Source organism: Rhineura floridana, chromosome 1, assembly GCF_030035675.1.
Source record: "Rhineura floridana isolate rRhiFlo1 chromosome 1, rRhiFlo1.hap2, whole genome shotgun sequence".
NCBI lineage: Eukaryota > Metazoa > Chordata > Lepidosauria > Squamata > Rhineuridae > Rhineura > Rhineura floridana.
In genome coordinates this window covers 83,950,522-83,972,976 of record NC_084480.1, presented here as the reverse complement: position 1 = coordinate 83,972,976, position 22,455 = coordinate 83,950,522, and the positions used below count along the sequence as shown (strand labels likewise).

General features: G+C 41.3%; 1 pseudogene; it reads left to right on the top strand.

The window, feature by feature from the left end:
• The first annotated feature begins 11,809 nt into the window (after window positions 1–11,809).
• On the top strand, window positions 11,810–21,093 carry LOC133376604 (uncharacterized protein K02A2.6-like; annotated as a pseudogene).
• The last annotated feature ends 1,362 nt before the right edge of the window (window positions 21,094–22,455 follow it).

Below are 22,455 nucleotides of genomic sequence, written 5' to 3'. Positions count from 1 at the left end.
GCAGCCGGGTGAACATAGGCATTACACCCCCATGTTTGATGTACATGACAAGCAAAAGCATGGAGTCCACCCTCATCCCTCCCTTTTGTACAGCTTAGTGAATGTGATTAGAAAACAATAGCTTTAACTGGGTAAGAAGAATTCAATTAACTGGAACAAAGAGGTAAAGTGGAACCAAGTCTTTTGTCCTAGATCCAGATAACACAATGGAGTGCAGCGATCAATAATGCAAGCCACATGCTTTTCCTGTGGTGCCTTCCCACCTCTGAGAATGAATTCAGATAACAGCTCCTGAGTTATTTTATTCACTTCACGCAAGCCTCTTCAGAGCTTATATCAGACTTTGTGTAGGTAACATGAAACTGGATTGCTACCAAGAGATGCAAAGGAGGCCAATGAGCAGCATAATCAAACAGTTCAGCTGGAGGCGTGTGTGTTGAAATCAAAATTTTAAGATCTAATTTATCATTTGGACAATTTACCAATGGGACAAAGGCTGCTGGTGTCATCTTGATAGCCTATTGGATATAAAACTGGGGGGGGGGGAATCACACAATCTCAATTTGCAAATGCACTATTATGTAAAGCTAATCTAAATTGGCTTTTGTGCTTAAATAAACAACGTAGATAGGGGCAGACAGTGTCCTTTGTCTTTCCTGGCTGTATTTTCATTCACTTTGTAACCCTTTCTATTATTGTATGGGAGTGTAATGGATTAAAAACACCTCCAGGGAACCGTCATTCCAAACTGCTGATTTCCTTGTTTGTTTTGAAAAGGCTGAGAAAAAGAACCACATTGGTCTCATGAATATTCTTCCTTTCCACATCCTCCTCCCTTCCTGCTCTTCCCCCTCATCTTTCACTTGGCTTCTCTCTCTCTCTCTCTCTCTCTCTCTCTCTCTCTCTCTCCTTCCATTTTTTCACAGACACACTGAAAGATAAAGTGATGATTAAAAATGCTCATCATGACCATCTGTGTGCGTGCCCTGTGCATTGTCAGTCGACAGTTGGGTATCAAAGCTGTATCATCAATGTTCTTTGAAGACTAAGAAGGTTGGACATGCAATTTAGATGAAAAACAATTACGCCGTGTTAGCTTGCTTTTGGCAAGAGTAGTGGGGCTCATCTCAGAGATGGGAAACAAAAGCAGCACTTCATCTTCATGAATTTCAAATGAAGGGAAAAGAGAGAAAGCGGGACAGAGAGCGTTGCCTGCCAGGAGTCATTCTGTATAACCTTCCTCTAACTAGCTCCTTTCTCAGAAGAATATGCTTCACTTCTGCCACAGACTTCAGGGAAAGGAGCATTTATTTAATCTTTCTCCCCCCCTTCCTGAAGACAGATAATGGCAATCATTCCATTGCAAGAATATCTTTGTAGTCACCCTTTGAGTATTTACATTTTAAAAGGCAACCACAACTGGGGCTAAATTCATTGTTCAAAAATAAAGGGATCAATTCAGCTTTAAACACACAGAAGTCATGTTTATAAAGACACAGAGGCTGGTTTTGGGTGGCCTCAGTGGTTTTTTAAAAAACCTGTAAATTTTCCTATGGATAAAAGTAGCTTTTGGCCCCCTCCTTGTCCCACTTCAAATCATCACCTTCACCTTTGAGAACCATTTGTTCTAAATAAGCTAGCCACCCATTCAGCTGGCTTATTCAGTCTTTAAAAATTTCCCAGTGTTGAATCTTTTTGCATATAAGCACATTCAGCTTTCATACTCTGTTCAAATGCAGCTTACTGAACAGCATTTGAATGAATATAAACCTGAACATAAGGAATCACTGTAATACTAGCAAAGCACAATGATGACACATCACATCTCTCTTGGTGTTTGTTGTCTGCAGTTGAGCCCTCATCAGGTTCACAGTGGTGGCTGGTCCATTAGGGCAAGTGGGGCACTGCCCCACCAACCTCAGTCTGCCCTCAGCTGTCCCCCACCTGCCTGCTTTCTTACTCGCAACCGGTCGAGCGGGTGGCAATGACTATTAGCTTCCTCCTCATTAATCTTAGCATTGCTGCCCTTGTAGAACTCAACAGGAAGGACAATATGGGCATAACTAGAATTAGTCTGTGATTGGCTCTTGCTTCATTCACTGTTGGGCTCCCTGTCTTCTGCCCCACCAGTCCCTTCTGTCCCACCACTGTTATTTCAGCTCTATAGAGCTCAGATGTCTTGTGACCAGCAGTCATGCCCCAGAGGCATTGTTGTTGTTGTTGTTACTTGCTTTTTTCAGAAACATGAACTCAAAGAGACTTACAAAACAAACATTAAAAACAAGTGTCAATAAAAACAACCTAAAATACCGAGCCAATAATATGTATAAAAGAACAGATCCAACTCAACCCCATCCCACTAAAATATAAGCAGAAAATTAAGTTCCAAAGGACTGGATGAATAAAAATGTTTTTGTCTGGTGCCTAGAAACAGATAGTGATGGTGCCAGGTGGTCCTTCATGCATTCCATAAATGGCATCCACCAGTGAGAAGCCCCGTTCTCGTGTCATCAACCTCCGCATCTCCCTCGGAGGGGGCACACAGAAAAGGGCCTTAGATGGCAAACACATGGGCAACCACACAATTTTTTTCCAGGGATAAGACCAGAGCTTGGAAAAGTAACTTTTCCAAGCTCAGGATGAGACTATTTCAAACCTATATACATACACAATGAGCATCAGAAAATAGTTCTACCATTTCTAGTAGATCTGGTGGCTGAGCAGTGATGGGACATGGGTACACCTGGCCTCTGAGAAACCTGTATTCCTATGTTGTATCTCAATGGGTAGATTTGCTGCCTGGCTACAGATAGACCTGTAATCCAGATAACCTAGGAAAGCTGAAACTCTCAGTTCTTTCCCTGGCTCCTTTCACCCTCTCCAGCCCTTAATTAATTGCCCTGTGCCTTCAATCAACTTCACTGCATTTCCTTAAAATTAAAAAAAAATGCACCAGGATAAAGATGGGACTTTAGTTAATGGCTGTCATACACTAGTCTATCTTCCCCTTCTCCTCAGCAAAATGGGAATAATAATCCTATGCTACTTTGCAAGGCAGGTGTAACTAGGAATGGATAGGTCCATTAAAATCTGGTCCATCCAAGTTCTGCAGGGGGCAGGAGGTTCAGGACAAAGTCCATGTCATCCTGTTTCTGTGTGGATTTTAAAAGGAAAATTCTTAAAGATCCATGCAGAAACACAAAGGTTTAAATGAAGTACTTGTGAGGTGGTCCAAGGGCTACAGCACTGTCTGTGAAAAATGTATTTCTTGCCTTTCAACTTTTTAGAATAGGTGATCCAGCCACTCACAGCCTGGAATTGAGTTCCTTGCCATCACATGCTTTGAGCAATGGGACTTGATAATGTTCCCATGCTCTCAGGGGGAATTGTATGGGAAAAAACATGTCTGTCCCCATTTTTCACACTAAAACTACTTTAAGTGTAAAAACTGGAGGCAGACATGTTTTGCACTAAACTCATGTAAGACAGACAGCAGAGGAGTAAAATTCACTGAGCTAAAACAATGTTGGAACTACAACATAATTTAAAAGGCCTGAGAAATCAAAAGAGGCTTTTGACTAATGCTAAAGAGACATTAAGGTAGGTGCCAGGTGGGCTTGTCTGGGTGGGCATTCCTTTATTTAGTTATTCATCAGCTTCCACACACATCTCAAGGTGATGTATAATGTACAATATAAATAGCTAAAAAGAAAACAGTTAAAAACACAGAAATAACAGCAGGTAACAGCAGACTAGCCATGGGCTCTGTTTCTGCACGAATTGGAATTGCCATTGGATTAATTATTATTTTTTATATTCTCTATCGTTGTGGGGAGAATTTTGAAGTAGCAACTCTCCATGCCTGGTTTCCAATTCATTCATCTTCTTTTCGATTCTTCCCCCCCCACTTTGAAATCATCGCTTTGAAATCATTGATAGTGTGAGCGATACTTTTATTGATCTACTTTTTATGTGAGCTCTTCAGATGTGTATTCCCTTTCACTGATATTAATAAAGTCTTGATTGCAACTGACAGACAGAAAGTAGCAGGGGGGAAGAACCTGACCTGATTATCTGCCTTAATCTGCTCTGCAAAAGCACTTGAAGAGGAATGTAAATAGGCAATAATTAGAGAGTTCAGAATAAAGATTGATACCAATGGAGACTCATGAATAAATAACTATTATAATATCGATAATTCTGTGCAAAGCATTTATAGGATAGTTAACGACCACCAGGGGCCACACTTGACAATGGAACGTAAAAAACAAGAGGATTTGATCCCTATGGCAGACCTGTTCATCCAGCTGGGAAAGCTTGTTGTTTCTGGAGACTGCAGATAGTGGCTGACTGTTGTGGGGGAGGGCACACCTGAAAAGGCCCTTTCACTTGTTGGCACCCACTGCGAAAACCTTAGGGATCAGGTAGGTACATATGGATACAAGCTTTTGGGTTCTCCAGAACTCTTCATCAGGGTCGATATTAAGCAAACTAGGGGATGTGGTGGTGGTGGTGCAAAAGAGCTAGTTTGGTATTGAAGCCACAAAGTCAACATTTAGTTATCATCTTAAAATGGAGTGTTGGATGAGATTACAGCCATAATTATATTTGACTCAAGATTCTCTGAATTATTGACTGCCACAAACATGTGTAGAAAACTGGTGCAGGTAGCAAACAAAAATGCCATTTAAAATGTGAATCGGCTCTTAGTCAGACCAATGATTGCTACTACCAATCCTGATTGGGAGCAAGCCTCAAGTCTTGCTTGCTTCCTAGGCTAGAAATCCAACTTGGGGCCTTGAAAAAGAGGGACTTGGGTGATGCCACCCTAATTGTAGTGATCATGGGCAGAGGGAGGTATAGCCATGGGAAGGCGATGAGCTACTATGGAAGACAAGGGCAAGGCTATCTATGTCTTGTTCCTTGCTCCCACCCCTCCCATGGATGGGTTCCTGGTTGCTCATCTGCTGTGCCCACTGGCCTGTGTATGCTGTTTAACGCCAGGTCGATACACAAGAAGACCACACTCATCCATGATTTGATCATGGATGAAGGTGCCAATTTCGTGTGTATTATCGTAACCTGGATGGATGAACTGTGGGGAGTTGATCTGCCCAGCTGGATACTCAGTACAACACCAGCACAGGCTGCAAGGATGGCGAAGAGGGGCTACTGTGGTCTACAGAACTTCCATCTCTGCAACCAGGAAACCACTCTGTCTTGAAGCTGGCTGAGAGGGCCTGTGCCTGGTGTCAGGCCAAAGAGACAGTAAACAGTGAGGTGTCCTGTGCAGCATATGTTGCAACTTCTTAGGATCAGTTTCAGCTGATGTGGCCCGATGATGTGGACAAGGTGTTTGCGACAATGCAGCCAGCAACCTGTTCTCTTAACCTTTGCCCTTCTTGGCTTATTAAAGCTTGCAGAGAGGGTATGACCAAGTGGATCCAGGGTGTGATCAATGCATCTTTGCGACAGGGAGTGTTCCAAGTTGCCCTGAAAAAGAGGCAATGATCCGACCATGCCTGAAAAAGCCCACCCTGGACCCATTGGTTTGAGACAACTACTGCCTGGTTGCAAATACTCCCCTTTTTAGGGAAAGTGATTGAAAGGGTTGTGGTGTAGCAATTGCTAGTACTCTTAGATGAAACAGATTGTCTTGACCCATTCCAATCTGGGTTCAGGCCTGGCTATGGGACTGAATCGGCCTTGTTTGCCCTGATGGATGACCTTTATCAGGAGGACAGGGGGAGTGTGACCGTTATTCTTGATAGATCTCTCAAGAAGCTTTTGATACCATTGATCATGGTATCCTTCTGAGCCAACTTGGTGAGATGGGTATCAGAGGCACCGTTTTACAGTGGTTTCGATCTTACCTTCAGGGTTGTTTTCAGAGAATAGCATTGGGTGATTGTCTTTCAGCCCCCCAGCAGTAGTGCTCTGGGGTGCTACAGGATACCATCTTGTCCCCAATGCTGTTTATCATTTATGTAAAACCCTTGGAAGCAGTCATTGGGATATTTGGGGCAAAGGGTCAGCAGTACACTGATGATACCTAGCTCTATTTGTTTGTAACATCTGAATTGGGAGAAGCCATGCAAGCCCTGGACCAGTTCCTGGACTCACTGGTGGTCTGGATGAGAGCCAATAAACTAAGTCTGAATCCTAGCAAGATGGAAGTACTGTGCATTGGTTGTTCCCAAGAAAGGATAAGTGGTCAATTGCCTGCCTTGGATGGGATTGTACACCCTCTGAAAGTGCAGGTTCGTAGTCTGGGGGTGCTCCTGAATCCATCCTAGAGGCTCAGGTGACCTCAGTGGCTAGGATGCTTTTTATCAGCTTTAGTTGGTAAGACAGCTGCAGCAGTTTCTGGACCGGGATAGCCTGATCACTATTGTCCATGCACTGATAACCTCCACGTTTGATTACTGTAATGTGCTGTATGTGGGGCTATGATACCGACACTTGGAATTCCCTCCCCTTATATATTAGACAAGCACCATCTCTGTTAACTTTTTGGCAACTACTGAAAACCTGCCTCTTTCAACAAGCCTTTTAAGCAGAGACCTTATCCCAGTCTGCATCTATGTTGGAATTACTTTTTTAGATGTGTTTGAAGCTGTTTTTTAAAAAAATGTTTTGTTTTAATATGTTTAAAGTCTTCTGTTTTTAAGGTGTTTTAGAATGGTTATAGCGTTTTTTTATGCCACCCTGAGCTTCTTCTAGGAGGAAGAGTGGGATATAAATTTAATAAATATATGAAAGGTTTCTACTTTGTCACAGGCAGGAGATTCCCATGGTACATTTAATTCATGTACAGATATCCAAATGCATTTTAAAGGTAAAAATGGCAAAATGTGCACCTTTTGTAGATGATGCATACCATACATGCATTTTGTGATATCTGTACCCTAAATATAAAGTATAGCCTGAGAAACTGCTCAAAGCCTGAGCCTGCATAATGAGTGTGCTTGCATAACCAAAAGTGAAGGTGAAATTACAAACAAAATGCTTGGGAAAAGTAGCCTTGATAGGTTGATAAGTGAGAAATACAAACTAAGACTAATACTATATTTTCTGCAACATGTGAGATGTATTGATGTATTGAAGCCCTATGAATTTTGCTTCTATTATCTTTTTATATAGACACCGTTAATATTTCCAGAAACTCAGATTTTAGTTTTGCATGCTGTTGACTTCAACAATACCTTTTTTCCTTCTTTTAAAATCCCTTTATTTTTGCACAAAGAAATATATTTGCTTTTGACAGGTATCTAGAAAGCCCATTTTGCTGTTTACTGCCAAAGACAACTACAGTGCCTCCTGTACTGAAAGTTATATGCACACGTTTGTATTCCACAGCTGTGGTGTTATAAATACTTATAGTAACAGACACTGTTTTATGTTTGACAGCTTGTAACTCCCCACCCCCCACTCTTAAGAATTTCTGTAAGTTTACTTTTGATTGTTTCCCATGGGAGTGCAGTGCTATAAAAAATCCAAACTGCATTAAGGACTTTTTTTTTAAAAGAGCACCATAAAAATGGTATGAGAGTATGCACAAACAAGTAGGGTGGAGGTGGAATTTAAATGTTCGCATGTTTGCTGTGCTAATTCCTATCCTCACCTTGTAAAACCCTTTTCCTAGAAACCATATGGACTGTTTTGTTCTATTAATATGTAAGCTTACAACATTTTCATATAAATCAGCTGAACTCCAGGAGAAATGACATGCTATCATTCCTTCTATTTATGACTGAGTTCTGATCCTTATGTAAGCCAAAAAGATAGCATTTATATGCAAGAGGAAACTACCTGCTTGGGACCACCCTAGTTTTATAGAAGGACAAAAAGGCTTTAGGGGGAAAAAATCAAAAGGGCAATCCTCCAAGAACAGCTTAATGAAAACCAAGCATGGGAAGAAGAGGACAGGCTAGAATCAGTTGGCTGGCTGAAAGTGGCTAGTAAAGAAGAGAGCAGGGCTTCAAAATGCTGATGATCAGCTAACATGTAGGCAGGAGAGGCTCACTCAGAGAGAAGGCAAGGAGGGGCTAAGGAGGAGCAGTTAGGACTCTGTATCTGTTCCTCCATTGTCTCTTGTCCCATTTCTTTCTTCTTTTCTTCTCCAAGAGAAATGAGTAAAAGAGGATGGAGGAGGTGACATGTATATGGAAAGATGAGAGAGAACTACTTGATTGTCTGGATAGCTCATTTCCTGATTCACACAGAGAAGATATTTTTAAGTGAGAAAGAGAGACCTGTTCCTAGAATTCCTAGAAATTAACAGATAAATCCAAGATTTTAATGTAGCTGGTGTTGGGCACTCTTTCCTAACCACTCTTTTCTAACCACAAAATGCTTGTTGTATCACTTCCTTCAGTTCATGTTACGTGCATGGATGAGTGCACCAATCAGTAAGTTCTGTGATAGGTTCTATGACTCCACAGTGAACCATTCTATCCAGTCTGCCTTTATTTTGCGCAGCAGTGGAACTGATATTGTTCTGGCCAGAGCTTGGAAAAGTTACTTTTTTGAACTACAACTCCCATCAGCCCCAGCCAGCACCATGCTGGCTGGGGCTGATGGGAGTTGTAGTTCAAAAAAGTAACTTTTCCAAGCTCTGGTTCTGGCAGTGTGAATAGCATAAGGTACAGCCCCTTCTTTGAGCCTTATCTGTACTGGTGGTGTCTTCAAAGTTCCAACTGTGTTGGGAATTTCTGTGGAAAGTTCATCTAAACATTGTGCCAATCCCATCATAGTCGCAACATCTTGGCTTAGGAGGTTATTAGTCTTTGCACAGATCACATAGACCTTAAAGTCATAGTCATTGTCTCTATAGCAGGTTCTTGCTATGAAGTATCCCATGCAATTTAGATTCTGCCCTCCAGGACCAGTTAATACTGCTGTTGTTTGCTGGAGACTAGGTGGGTTAGAAATGTTGGACTGTATGAGGTTCAGCTCCGACTTGGTGGGTTGAGGCTGCATGGGGTTAAAAAGGGTAGCTAGGGAGGAGACCTCTTTGCTGCTAGGCTATACCTGTCCTTTGATCCTTGCAGTCTCTCCCCTTCCTGCTAGACTGATATGCAAAGGATGTTGATCCCAGTTCCTTCCCGCCTTCCCAGTTTCTTCTTCTCTCTCTTGAGAGGGGAGCAGACATCTTTCCTTTGTCTCTCCCTCTCAACCAGCATGAGAGCTGCACTGGGACTAGTGCAGACTGCTCCAACATAGTTAGTTAGCTAGATATAGAACTCTTTCCTATCAAGCATGCATTTCCAGAATAACGTAGTTATTTCTTATTTTAAAGCTTAAAGTCTCTGTCTGACTAATTTGCAGGGGAGGTAGAATCTTAGCAAAGATTCAAACACACATACACAAGCTCGCTCAAAACTCTCCGCTGTGCTACGCAACTCAATAGAATTCTGACAAGAAAAAGACTTGTAAACAGACTCAGAAATTATGCTGACATCTGCACCAGTGTCTATTTTAAACTTTATTGAGAGCTCACTGATTTGTAGTGATACTTCCCAAGGATCTGTGGAATTTTCCACCCATGTGACTGGACCCAGAAAAAATTGTTCTTGACTTTTTTGCTCCACAGTTTCACTCACCATTCTAGTGTAGCACACAGCGGCAAAATGACCTGTCTTCTTACATTTGTGGCATTCTGCAGCCTTTGCAGGACAGACTGCTCTTTGTGTATGCCCTTTCCCACATCTTATGCATCTAGGGGCTTTTATTTGAGCATTAGATGTTTGGCTGTGCATTTGTTTCTGGTATTTTGGAATTTGGGGTTTCCATTTCTGCATGGGTTTCTTGGCTATTTCTTGTAGCCCTTTTAAAGCACCCTGGTCTTGGACCTGGCCTTTTATAAGCTCCAAGTTTCTTATCATCTCCACAGCCCTCTCCAAAGTGAGATTGGATTCCATCTGCAGCTTCTGGGACAGGTCATTATCCAAAATTCCCACTACCAATCTGTCTCTGAGCATTTCACTCCTGGTGAAAGCACATGCACCAGCTTTCTCATGCAGCCATCTTATGTAGGCCTCTGCAGATTCCCCTGGTTTCTGATGTCTCTGATGAAAACATGCCCTCTCATGAATGAGATTTTTCTTTGGCACAAAATATTCGTCAAATTTCCCCAGGATCAGGAGATAGTCATCCTGGTCCTCTGCAGCAGCAAACACAAAAGGTTTAAATATCTGCTCTGCTTGCTGGCCCATGGCATAAATCAAGAAGCATACCTGAATTTCTTCCTTCTCTTCATTCAGTTTTGTAGCAATGCTGTATCTGGAAAACCTCTGCTTCCAATCTGGCCCTGCTGCAGGCCTGGTGAAATCAAAGGCCTCTGGTGGGGAAAACTTTGCCATGGCTTTCCTTTGTTTCCCCCCCAGTTGTCCCAAGAGATCTTCTACTCTGGAGACACTATGCAGATTTCTTAACTTCTGACACCATGTTATATTGATCAGGATGAGACTGGGGATAAAATACAGCTTCTTTATTTAATAATTCTTAATCAGTAAAACATCTGAGCTTGTTCTGTGGTAGGCCTCACCCAGCACACACAACATTGAGTAACTAACTTCAGTAACTTAATCAGTCTAGCTTCCCCTAGGGGGTGTAATGCCCTCTAGAGAAAGTTAACTCTTTCTTTCCTGTGCATCTAACTTAAAGACATATTTTACTACAGTTGCCACCTGAAGGCCCAGTGCCAAATCCTTTGAGGACTTGATTGGGATTGCCTCAAATCACCACAACCCCAAGTCATCTGAAATTGTGCAGCAGTTTAAGCTCAGCATCCTGGGATGTCTGTGGCAGTTTATGTAGCAGAACTGCATCGCCTGTCAGAGCATTGTGGGGTTGGAGACACCGTGAATGTCATGCTGAGGGACTGGCTGGTGTGTGGCATCAATGATGAGACGATTCAGAGGTGCTTATTGGCAGAATCCAGTTTAGATTTTAAAAAAGCCCTGGAAATTGCACAAAGCATGGAGGTTGCAGCTCAGCATGCTTTAGATTTACAGGGGGTCTCTCAACATCCAAGTGATGCCCAGGCACTTACTGCCACCATGCATAAATTATCTAGTAACACATTGGCTAAAAAGAACTGTCCGGGTGAAGAGAGAAACCACTTACATGGTGCAACTCCCTGTTTTTGCTGTGGAGGGAAACATGATGGCCTCCCATGCCCCCACAGGAGTAGTGAGTGCTGGTTTTGCTTGAAATAAGGCCATCTAGCCAAAATGTGCCATAGAAAAAGGCACAGACAAAGGAGAAGGAAGGTAGCATGAAGCAGATAACCAGATGGCAAGTACAGGGGAGCATGATAACGGCACAGATGAAGTGTACACTATGTACAACATTGTTATAAAAGACTATAAAGAAAAACCACTGCAAGTGGATGTTATTGTTAATGGGAAAAACATAACCATGGAAGTGGACACAGGGGCTTCTGTGTCTATAATTAGTGAATCCACTTATCACTGTTTGTGGCTAAAGAATAAGGGGTCACAGTTGAGACCACTGAAAATGAGGATACACACAAATACTGGTCAAGAAGTCCTAGTGAGAGGCAGTATTAATGTAGAAGTGAAATATGCAGAAGAGACCTTTCAACTGCCCTTAGTTATGATAAAAGGAAGAGGCCCTAGTCTTATGGGCTGGGATTGGATAAGACAGCTGAACCTCAACCGGGCACAGATCAACAAAATTAGCTAACTTGGGACAGAAGCAATTCTTTCAAAACATAAAGACCTCTTAAGACATGGGTTGGGTACTCTAAATGAGGTAAATGGTAGGATTATTGTGGATCCAGATGCTAAACCACATTTTTAAGCCCCACCCAGTACCATATGCTATGTGTTACAAAGTGGAGCAAGAATTAGATCGACTACAGGGTAAAGGTATTGAACCTGTTCACTTCTCTGAGTGGGTTGCTCCAGTTGTCTCTGTATTGAAGCCAGATGGTGTCGTATCCAGGACGGGACTCAGGAACCAGACCAGTGGGTGCAAGCAAATCAGTTTTTATTAGAGTAATATCCAGACAAAAACTGCGCCTTCTCATTAAGTTGCCCTACAAAGCATATCCTGCGACATAGAAGAGAGTTGACAGAACAAGGAGCCACTACCCCCCCTGTCTCTTAAGAAGGGGACATTCGAGTGCGAATTCTCTCACTCCGCCGCAAAGTGCTCTCATCTCTACCCCTCCTCTCCTCCCTCTTTTGCCTTCTCTTTAACTGTCTTCTTGTTCTTGGCGAAGGGGGAAGCACTATCCCCTCCCCTTCTGAGGCCTCTGACTCAGGTATGGGGGAAAGAAGGGGGCCAATGCTTAAACCGTTGGGCTGCTTCTCCTGACTTTTCTCTGAATCAGGAGGGAGTTGGATTCCCCCTTGCCCCTCCTCTCTCTCTGGCTGCTCTAAGCTCAAAGGAGGGGAAGGAGGCGTGGGAAGTTCACGGGAAGGAACTGTGTCTGCTGGACTCTCAAGGTCTTGGCTGGCAGACAGTTCTATCTCTGGGAATTCCTCTCCCTCCTCTGCTTCTGTTTCACACAACTCTGGGTAAATGACTCCCTCCCTCTCCTCATCTTCGGAAACATCGGGGCCCCAATCCTGCATCCTGACACCATCCCCTCCCTCATGCTGTGCTCCCCCCCAACTTGTCAGCTTCGGATGGTGAGGGAACCGTTGATGAAAGGTTTTTACTAAGTCTGGGGCATGCACATCATGCCCCTCATCTTCTGAAACATCGGGCCCCCAATCCTGCATCCTGACAGATGGTACTATAAGGATTTGTGGAGTATATAAAGTCACTGTGAACCGTGTGGCACAGCTGGACACATACCCCATTCCTAGAATTGAAGATCTACATGGCACCCTGGCTGGAGGAAAAAATCAACTTAAGTGATGCGTACCTTCAGATTCCTCTTGAGGAAAGTTCAAAACAGTATGTAACAATAAATATAAAGGACTGTTTCATTACAATTGGCTCCCTTTTGGCATTCCTGTTGCCCCTTGAATCTTTCCAAGGGCTATGGGCAATTTGTTCCAGGGTATGCTGCATATCTGTGTGTATCTTGATGATATTCTGATTATAGGAACAACAGAGGCAGCACATTTGCAGAATCTAGACCAAGTACTATCAAAGCTGTCATTTACAGGCATGCATCTCAAGGAAGAAAAATGCATTTTCAGGCCTCAGAAGTTGTGTATCTGGGATACAAAATTAATGCAGCTGGCATACATCCTGTGGAAGAGAAGGTAGGTGCCTCAGCACCAAAGTCATTTTTAGAACTGAAGTCCTTTTTGGGGTTGCTAAACTATGATGACAAGTTCTTATCCAATTTGGCAACAGTATTGGCACCATTACATAGACTTTTACGAAAAGGGATAAGATTCCATTGGGGTCAAGAGCAGGTAAGAGCTTTTGCAGCAGCAAAGAACTTGTTGAAGTCATCCATGCTCCTTATCCACTGGCACTGGCACTGGCACTGGCACTGATGGTGATCAGCCTCTTCTCTTTGACCAGACCACTGATGTCGGGTGGGAAATTATTCCCATCCAGGAGAGAAAAAAAGTTCTGTTCCACCGCTGCCACCTTACCATCTGGCCTTCACCCACTCACTTCAGTACCAGCTCCACCTGCACTCGAGCACCTCCACCTTTGGCTTCATCAAGGAAAGCCCCCCTGCCAGGCCTCTGCCCCAAGGGGCCTGCTCACCCCGCCTTCCTCCTAGTTGGAACTGCTGGAAACCAAGCCAAAGAAGAGACACTGCTTCTGGCCTCCCAGACTGTCATCCACACTGGCTCTTATGCTGGCTGCAGAAAGACCTACATTAAGAGGTCTCTCACCTGAAGGCGCACCTTTGGGACTCTGAGTTTTGGGGATAGGAGGGGGCAGCTGAAAATCTGTGTTTGAGTTGTATTATGTGCTGCAATTTTTATCGTATTGGTCTATGCATTGTATTGAGCTTTGCTTGGTATGCTTTCTTGTACTGTGATTTTTATTCTGTTTATGTTTTGAGATTATTTTGGGTTTTTGTAAGTCGCTTTGAGTTTCATTTTGGAAAAAAGCTACTAATAAATATCATTAGTAATAATAATAATAATATTCATTATGACAATCGTAAAGAGCTTCTCTTGTCTTGTGATGCTTCTCCATATGGAGCAGGAGCAGTGTTAGCCCACTGAATGCCTGATGAATCAGAAGTGTCCCATTAGTTATGTATCGAGATCCCTAGCCCCAGCAGAAAAAAACTACTCAGAGCTAGAATGTGAAAGTTTAGCAGTGGTTTTTGCAGTAAAGAAATTCCATTCATATCCATATGGCAGATATTTTGTCATACAATCAGATCATAAGCCCAGGGTCTGCTGGGAGAGAACAAGCCAGTACCCTGCTAGAATCCAGAGATGGGCCTTGACGTTGTCTGTGTATGACTACAAATTTGAATATAAACCAGGTCAAGCCCTGCATAATGCTGATGCTCTTAGCAGACTTCCACTACCAGATTGCCCAAAGTCAGTACCTCAGGCTATTGAAACCATTCTTCTTATTGAATTGATGTCCACATCCTTGATAGATGCAGCAAAGATTAAATGAGAGACAGACCAAGATCCTCTGTTATCTAGAGTGCGATGAATGGTCACAAATAGATGGATTGAGTGGGGAAGCACAGATTTACAGCCCTATTATCAGCATAGGGGATCCTTGAGTATCCGGGATGGATGATTATTATTGGGGTCTTGGACAGTAGTACCACCAGGGAGTTGGTCTGCTTTGCTAAAATTGTTGCATGAAGCACATATTGGCATTGTACGGATGAAGGGATTAGCACATAGTTATGTGCGGTGGCCTAGAGTAGACCAGCAGATTGAGACAGTGGTGTGACAGTGTGGGACTTGTCAATCTAACCACCATGCTCCTCCAAAAGCACCCTTATGTCCATGGGAATGGCCACAATGATCCTGGGCAAGACTTCACATTGATTATGCTGGTCCATTCATGGGTAAAATGTTCTTAATAATAACAGATGCACATTCCAAATGGTTTGAAGTTCACATCATGTCATCCACTACTGCTGAAGCAACTGTGGATAAACTCCGCCTGTGGGGTGTTTTTTTGGATTGCCGGAAGTAGTGGTAAGTGATAATGGGCCACAATTTACAGGTGTAATTTTCCAAGAATTGTTGGAGAAAAACCACATCAAGCATGTAAAAATTGCACCACATCATCATCATCATCATAAACTTTTATTACGGTCAAAGACCAGTATACAGGAATAAGGATAAAACAGCATAGCTACAATCATTAGAATAATATCATATTCAATTAAAAAGTAATTAAAAAAGTCAATTTCCAAATCCGTGCGGAATATTCATTATTCGTTAATATTTAACACAGTAATGGACTAAATATTATAGGAATACAGGATACATTATAAAAATTAATTAAACTAATTTAAAAATTGATTAAACTCAGCCTGCATATTTAAAATTACATAGGTTAAACCAATAAAATTCATTTTCAAAGATCTTTTACCCATTTTCTCCTACAGAGAATAGCAGCTGTACAAAATTTAGCGACTTTTTCTGTAGTTAATTGCTGATGATCTCCAAGTAAATAATCTAAAAGCATTTCTTCATTTCTACCAGGCACAAGATCAAGAATAGGTTTAATTATTTGGTTTCTAAGGTCTGAATAATGACATCTTAGAAGGACATGAGCAATTGTTTCAACCTCATCCTCACCGCAAGGGCATTTTCTATCACAATAAGGAATTTCGTTGAATCTACCCTCTAGAAGTTTTGATGGTAGGGTATTCATTCTTGCGAGAGAAAAAGCCCTGCGATGGTTAGGAATAGTAAGAAATGACAGGTAAGGCATTGAAGTTAAGAATTTTGGATTATATCTATGCCTCCTAACCTGCATTAAGTGATGTTGAAAATCTATATCCTTAATTCTTTGTAATATACTCATCTTAGCTTTTAAATAGCCCATTTCTTGAATCACAGAAATAGAGAAGCCCAAGGTCTGTAATTTATCAATTATCAATTTCACCCAGGGAGATTGAAAGTTATCTCTTAAGATGTTAGAAGAGAGCCCAATAGGGTTGAATTTCAGTTTGAGCCAGGTAGAAATTCTCAGAGCCCAAATCTTAGATTCAATAGTGGGTAAACCAGCCTCAAGTCTAAGGATAAAACTAGGAATGCATTTGGGAACCGCAAAAATAGCTCTCAAAAAGGAATTTTGAATCGATTCCAAAACAGAAAAATTCTCAAAAGTGGTAACTTGAACCCCATAAAGTAGTTGAGAAACTACCTTTGCAGAGAAAACTTTAATTGCTGGGATAATAAGCTGACCACCTTTGTTGAAGAAATATGACAGGAGGGCTTTCAACGTTTTTTTTGCATTCCAGACCATTGTTCTGATCTGCATCTGCCAAGATCCAGTCGATTGAAGCATTAAACCTAGATATAAAATGGAATTTATTTGCTTGATTGAATGGCCATTAATTTGCCAATGATGGTTCAATCTTTTCTTAGTAAATATTAAGACCTTAGTTTTCTCATAATTAATTAACAGCCGTTCCTCCAAACAAAATGTAGAGAGGGCTGCCAAAAGTCATCTGAGTCCAACTAAGGATCTTGCCAATAAGACTATATCGTCGGCATATAAAAGTATAGATCTTGGACAGCCAGCTAATATTGGGGCATGTGAAGAAATAGTGGCCAGGGAATCGACTATTCCATTAATATAAAGATTAAACAAAAGAGGTGCTAAAACACATCCCTGTTTAACCCCTTTAAACGTAGGGACAGGATTAGATAAGTGACCCTTGTTGTTACATCTAATCCGTAAAGATGTACCAGTATATAGTCCCCGTATTAATAGTAACAGTCTTTTATCAATGTCCATGGCATTTAATTTCTCCCAAAGCCTCTCGTGAGATATAGAATCAAACGCAGATTTAAAATCAATAAAGGCTGTGTACATCATAGTACCTGACTTAGTCGAATATTTAGATATGAAATGATAAAGAACCAAGGCCTGGTAAATAGTTGAACGTCCCGACCTAAAACCTGCTTGTTCTTGAGCCAATAAATTCTTTTGTTCTATCCAGGCATTTGTCATACAAATAGGTCGCATAAATTTTACTGATTATATTCAGTAAACTTATTGGCCTATAATTAGCTGGGTCATTGTAAGAACCTTTTTTGTGTAGAGGAATAATTATTGCAAGACCCCACTCTTTGGGGATTTGCATTGAATTATTAATATGAGAAAAAAAGGCAGCTAAAAGAGGGGCCCACCAATCCGAATTTAATTTGAAGACTTCCGCAGGAATGTTATCACTGCCTGGAGCTTTCCCTAATTTAAGCCTAGCAATTAAATCAAGGACCTCAGGTATAGTAACAGGTGGCCATTCAGGTATTTCGGCTTCCGTATAATGTATTACAATACCGTTATCACTATTCTTTTGATATAATCTGGCAAAGTAATCCTCCCAGATGGTTGGAGGGATAAAGGAATCTAGATTGAATAAAGGCTTTGGCCAGTTATAGGAAACAAGCCTCCAAAACAAGGTAGAGTTTTTTAACTTGGAAGCATACAATAAACACATCCAAGTTTTATTCAATTCTATTTCCTTTTTCCTTTTAATTAGGTTCTTATAATGCTTCCTTGCCATACAATAAGTTAATAGATGTTCAGATGTTCTGTTTAATTTGTAGGTTTTATAGGTCAATACTAAATGTTTTTTATTGTCACGGCATTCTTGATCAAACCAAGTCTTGGAGCTCTTTGACATATTTCTCCTAGTGTTATTTAAGGTTGTTAAAGGAGATTTTTGAAAGGAGGCTATTAACTGTTGAAAGTAGAGTGATGGATCCTCAGGATATATTGATGTAATGATTAATTCTTTAATTGCTAGAATATCTGGGGTATTTAGCCATGTATTTAATTCTTTTTCTACTTTAGGTATCCATCTCAGCCTTCCCGGACGAACATCCACCTCATTACTAGTGAAAGTTCGGTGTCCCAACAACAAAGGTATTACATTACAATTAATTACAATAGTTAGAGGTTGATGGTCACTCTCTGGTCGATCTTCCACAATAAAATTGTTCACTAGATGGAAAAGCTCATGGGATACAAAAGCCAAATCAATTTGAGATGCATCTCTTGGTGAAAGGAAAGTAAGTTCCCCTTGATAGTGCCCGCAGGTGCGACCATTTAAAAGTACTAAATTTAACTTATTTATTTATTTATTTTATTTGTTTCATTTTTAGACCGCCCATAGCTAGTAGCTCTCTGGGCGGTGTACAAAACAGATTAAAAATACAATATTATAATAAAATCAATCACATATATCAACAACAATATTAAAATAAAGCGTAGACATAAACATTAACATTAAAAACATTAAAAAGCCTGGGAGTACAGCCAGGTCTTAACCTGGCGCCTAAAAGAAAGCACCGTAGGCGCCAGGCGTATCTCTTCAGGTAAGCTGTTCCACAATTCGGGGGCCACTACAGAAAAGGCCCTAGATCTGGTAACAATCCTCCGGGCATCCTGGTGAGATGGTACCCGGAGGAGGGCCTTAGGTACTGAACGAAGTGAATGGGTAGGTAGACTTGAGAGGGTTGTTTTGGTGGGTTTTGGGTTTTGGTGGGATTGTGTGGAGAGTTGGTGGATGTGAAGTGGATGTGAGGTGGACATGGGTGGACTGGAGTGGGTTGTTTTGGTGGGTTTGAGAGAGTTGTTTGTCAGGAGAGCGTGGAGAAGGAGGGGGGCGGAGCTCGGACCAGTATCAGACAAAACCATATGCCCATGTGCCCCACCTTTAGGACGGCCACCACTAGTACTTTGAGTGGCTCCTAAATAGAAAGGGGTATAACCATCTAATTGCGGCTCATCTATTAACTTGGTTAATTTTTGCATCAAATAAATGCCAATATAGTTTAATCCACTATCTCTCGATAGTCTTAAAAGGATGTTACAAAAACCTTCTATTAAAGGAGGAATCATGTGATATTTGGTATATAAAGCAGAATCGGAGGAACCTAGTCTAGCATTAAATCTCCAGCAACTATAAGAGAGGCTTCAGGGTATTTTACAGTTAAGTACTCTAAGTAGCCTTCCAAGCTTACTACTTTGTCAATAGCATCTTTTTTATCTTTACTAGGAGGTAGATATACATTGACAAGCAGTAAGGACTGTGAAGAAGATTTTAAACTTATAGCAAGAGCTAAATTTGGCAAGGGATCAAACTTTACAATTTGTGCATTAATTTTCGTAGATACAAATATACAATTACCACCTTTAGGACGGCCACCACTAGTACTTTGAGTGGCTCCTAAATAGAAAGGGGTATAACCATCTAATTGCGGCTCATCTATTAACCAAGTTTCTTGGAAGAAGATAATATCAAATTGTGCAAGAAAATCGGTGGTGTATGGGTCAAGGTCTTTATTCTTCCAACCTGCTATATTCCAAGAGGCAATCTTTAGTTGTTGTAAATTTGGAGAAGAGTTTTGTCAGGTTTTAGTAGACTGTAGAACAGTTATGACCTCAGTTGTTATTTCTTTTCCAGCCTTCAATTCCAGGGAGTACATAGTATCGGTTTGTCCAGACGAACTAGGCATTAATAAAGTGTGGATACTTGATTTCTGTCTGGGATTTTCCCCTCTCAAGGGCCCGCAGGGATCCTTACTCTCTTTTCCAGTACAATTTCTAGAATCATCAGTTTGTCCATTTCTTTTCATTTTTAAGGTAGATACTAACTTCTCGAGATTGGCCAGGATTTCCAGTTGTGCTTCATCTGGGAGTGCAGTATATGATTCCAATAGATGTTGTTCTTCCGGAATATAGAACATTTCTTCCTCATTTAGAGCAATCATAGGGTTAGCTCCTTCACAGCTAGCTTGCACCTCGGTAGTATTTATGGATAATTCCTCAGAGGTCACCAGCAAAGGAGCCTGGTCACTTGCCTCCACATTTAATTCTGATGGTCGAGATTTAGGCCCATTTGAATTCAAGGATAATAGGCTTTGTATCGGAGCTACATTTTCAAAAACCCTATGGCATTTTAAATTCTGCAAAAGGAGTACATTTCTATTTTCATACAGGAGGCCAGCTATTTTTTTATCATAAAATGTAAGCATAGCTCTGGCTTCCACATAATTATAAAAAAGATATTCTATTGAAGCAACTTCCATACACCAATCTATCCCAGGTATGATATGACCCATTATGGATTGGAAATGTTGTCTTCGTTGAGATTGAGTCAATGCACCTTTGGGTTTAGGATAATTTGTTATAGCTAATTTTACCTTATTTAAAACCAATTCCCATGATTTGGTTTTAAAGATCTTGGCCAGTTCGAGATGCACCACATCACCCATCTTCCAATGGCCTAGCCGAAAGAACTGTATAGACCTTGAGAAAGGGACTAAAAAAATGACATGTGGCAGTTTAGAGACTAAATTAGTCAGATTCCTTTTCCAGTATCATGTCACACCACATTTCACCACAGGAAAATCACCAGCAGAACTACTAATGGGCAGGAAATTGCATACATACCTAGACATCCTACACCCTGATGAGGCTATTAAGGTGTGTGAAAAGCAGGAAGCACAAAAATTCTACTATGACTTAAAAACAGCATCAAGAACCCTAACAGTGGGCAACCTAATTTATGCCCTTAATTTTCAGACTGGACCTCGTTGGCTGACAAGTCGTCTTGTAGCACAGGCAGGGCCCCTCTCATGGGTGGTGAAATTACCAGATGCGAGGCATATTCGGCGATACCAAAATCAAGTGCATTTAAACCATGGAGAAGAATTTCCTGCAGAGGGTCCACAGACTGAAGCAGAAGAGCAAATCGATGGGGAACCATTACACTGCCCACTTGATACAACCAGAGAGATTGACAGGCCCACAATTTCTGCATCAGATCCTAACACTGTTTTAGAGGTGTCTCCTGCTGATACACCTGCTGAGATAGATCATCCAGTGACAGTGGTGGACAAGCCAGGAACACCCACAGTTGCACTACACCATTCAAAAAGAATTCCTAAGCCCAGCAAGAGGCTGAATTTATAAACACAAGGGATGTTGTTAAGACCAATGTATCTGGTGTTTAGTAATATAGGTAGATTGTATGTTGATAGTATAAACTAAAGGGGGAGGAGTATAAGATATGTACATGTGGTTGCCACCTAGTGGCCAAAAAAGGTAAAGAGTTTTTTAAAAGAAAAGTTGGATTTGAGCTAGGGTTGCCAGGTTCAATCCCTGAGACTAATCCTGTATCTTTAGGAGAAGAGAAAGTCAGCCAAGTGCAGGTGTTCTTGCAACCCTGTAATGGGAAAAACCACAAGGTGGAATTCTCCCCTCCCCCTCCACAACCTTTAAAGATACAAAAGACCTCTTGGAGGCCAGGCCTGGCAACCAAGAGGTCTTCTGTATCTTTAAAAGTTGTGCAGAGGAAAGCTGTTAGTCTTGCTTTTAAAACACTGACAATTGGTTCTTACTGAGCATGCCTGTGCTATCATAGACTCCAATGTTAACTTAAATTAATTATAAATCAGCCATGCTTTTAAAAAAACCTTTAAACTTCAGAAGATGAAAGTCAGAGTATGGGGCAAGGCCAGTAATAGGACTTTAGATATTCTGTGAACCTGGGTGATTTTTATTTATTTTAACAAATTATGAGACCACTGACAGGAAAACATTGAACAGGGGTCTGGATTCCCCCCCTCTTGTTTTATACTTCGAACTCTAGTTGCTCTCTGAGTGTTTTGTGTATCACCATGAAAACTTTGAGGGTTATTAAGCAAGCATTTCTGAGTTCAGGATTATAAGTTTCGTAAGATTTCGTTTTGAAATGAGCTTATGGGAAGCATCAGAATGGCATGCGTATATTCAATTTAACATGGCAGAATGTGAAAAATCCATGCTGGCTATAGTATACAGCCACTCTCATGGCTGTATAATAATATGGTCTTATGAATAAACCAAATCTGCCACCCTTTCTATCTCTTTTACATCTGCTCCTGGTTTCTGGCTTTTTTTCTTGTATGCCTAGATCTGCCATTGCCAAGCTGGTGCCCTCCAGATGCTCTGGAGTACAACTCTCATCAGCCCCACCCAGCACAGCAAACCTGGAAGGAATCAGATTTGTGAAGGCTCCCATAAAACAATTTTTAGGCAGGGGACACATAGGGATACTATATTAAAGGAACAAAACTCATTTTAAGTATCCATGGCCTTTTTTTTTGAGACACAAGATTAACGTGGGTAGAATGAAGATGGTATCACTTTGCTCTCCGACTTGCCACTTCAGATGATAGGTCCTTTTAGACCAGTTTTATTTTTTTTTTAATGCCTACCAAACTCCATAGCATTTCCTTCAGTCTTTGTTAGCTGAAACTTCTTTCTAAATCTGTTGATAGAAAAGACCTTTTC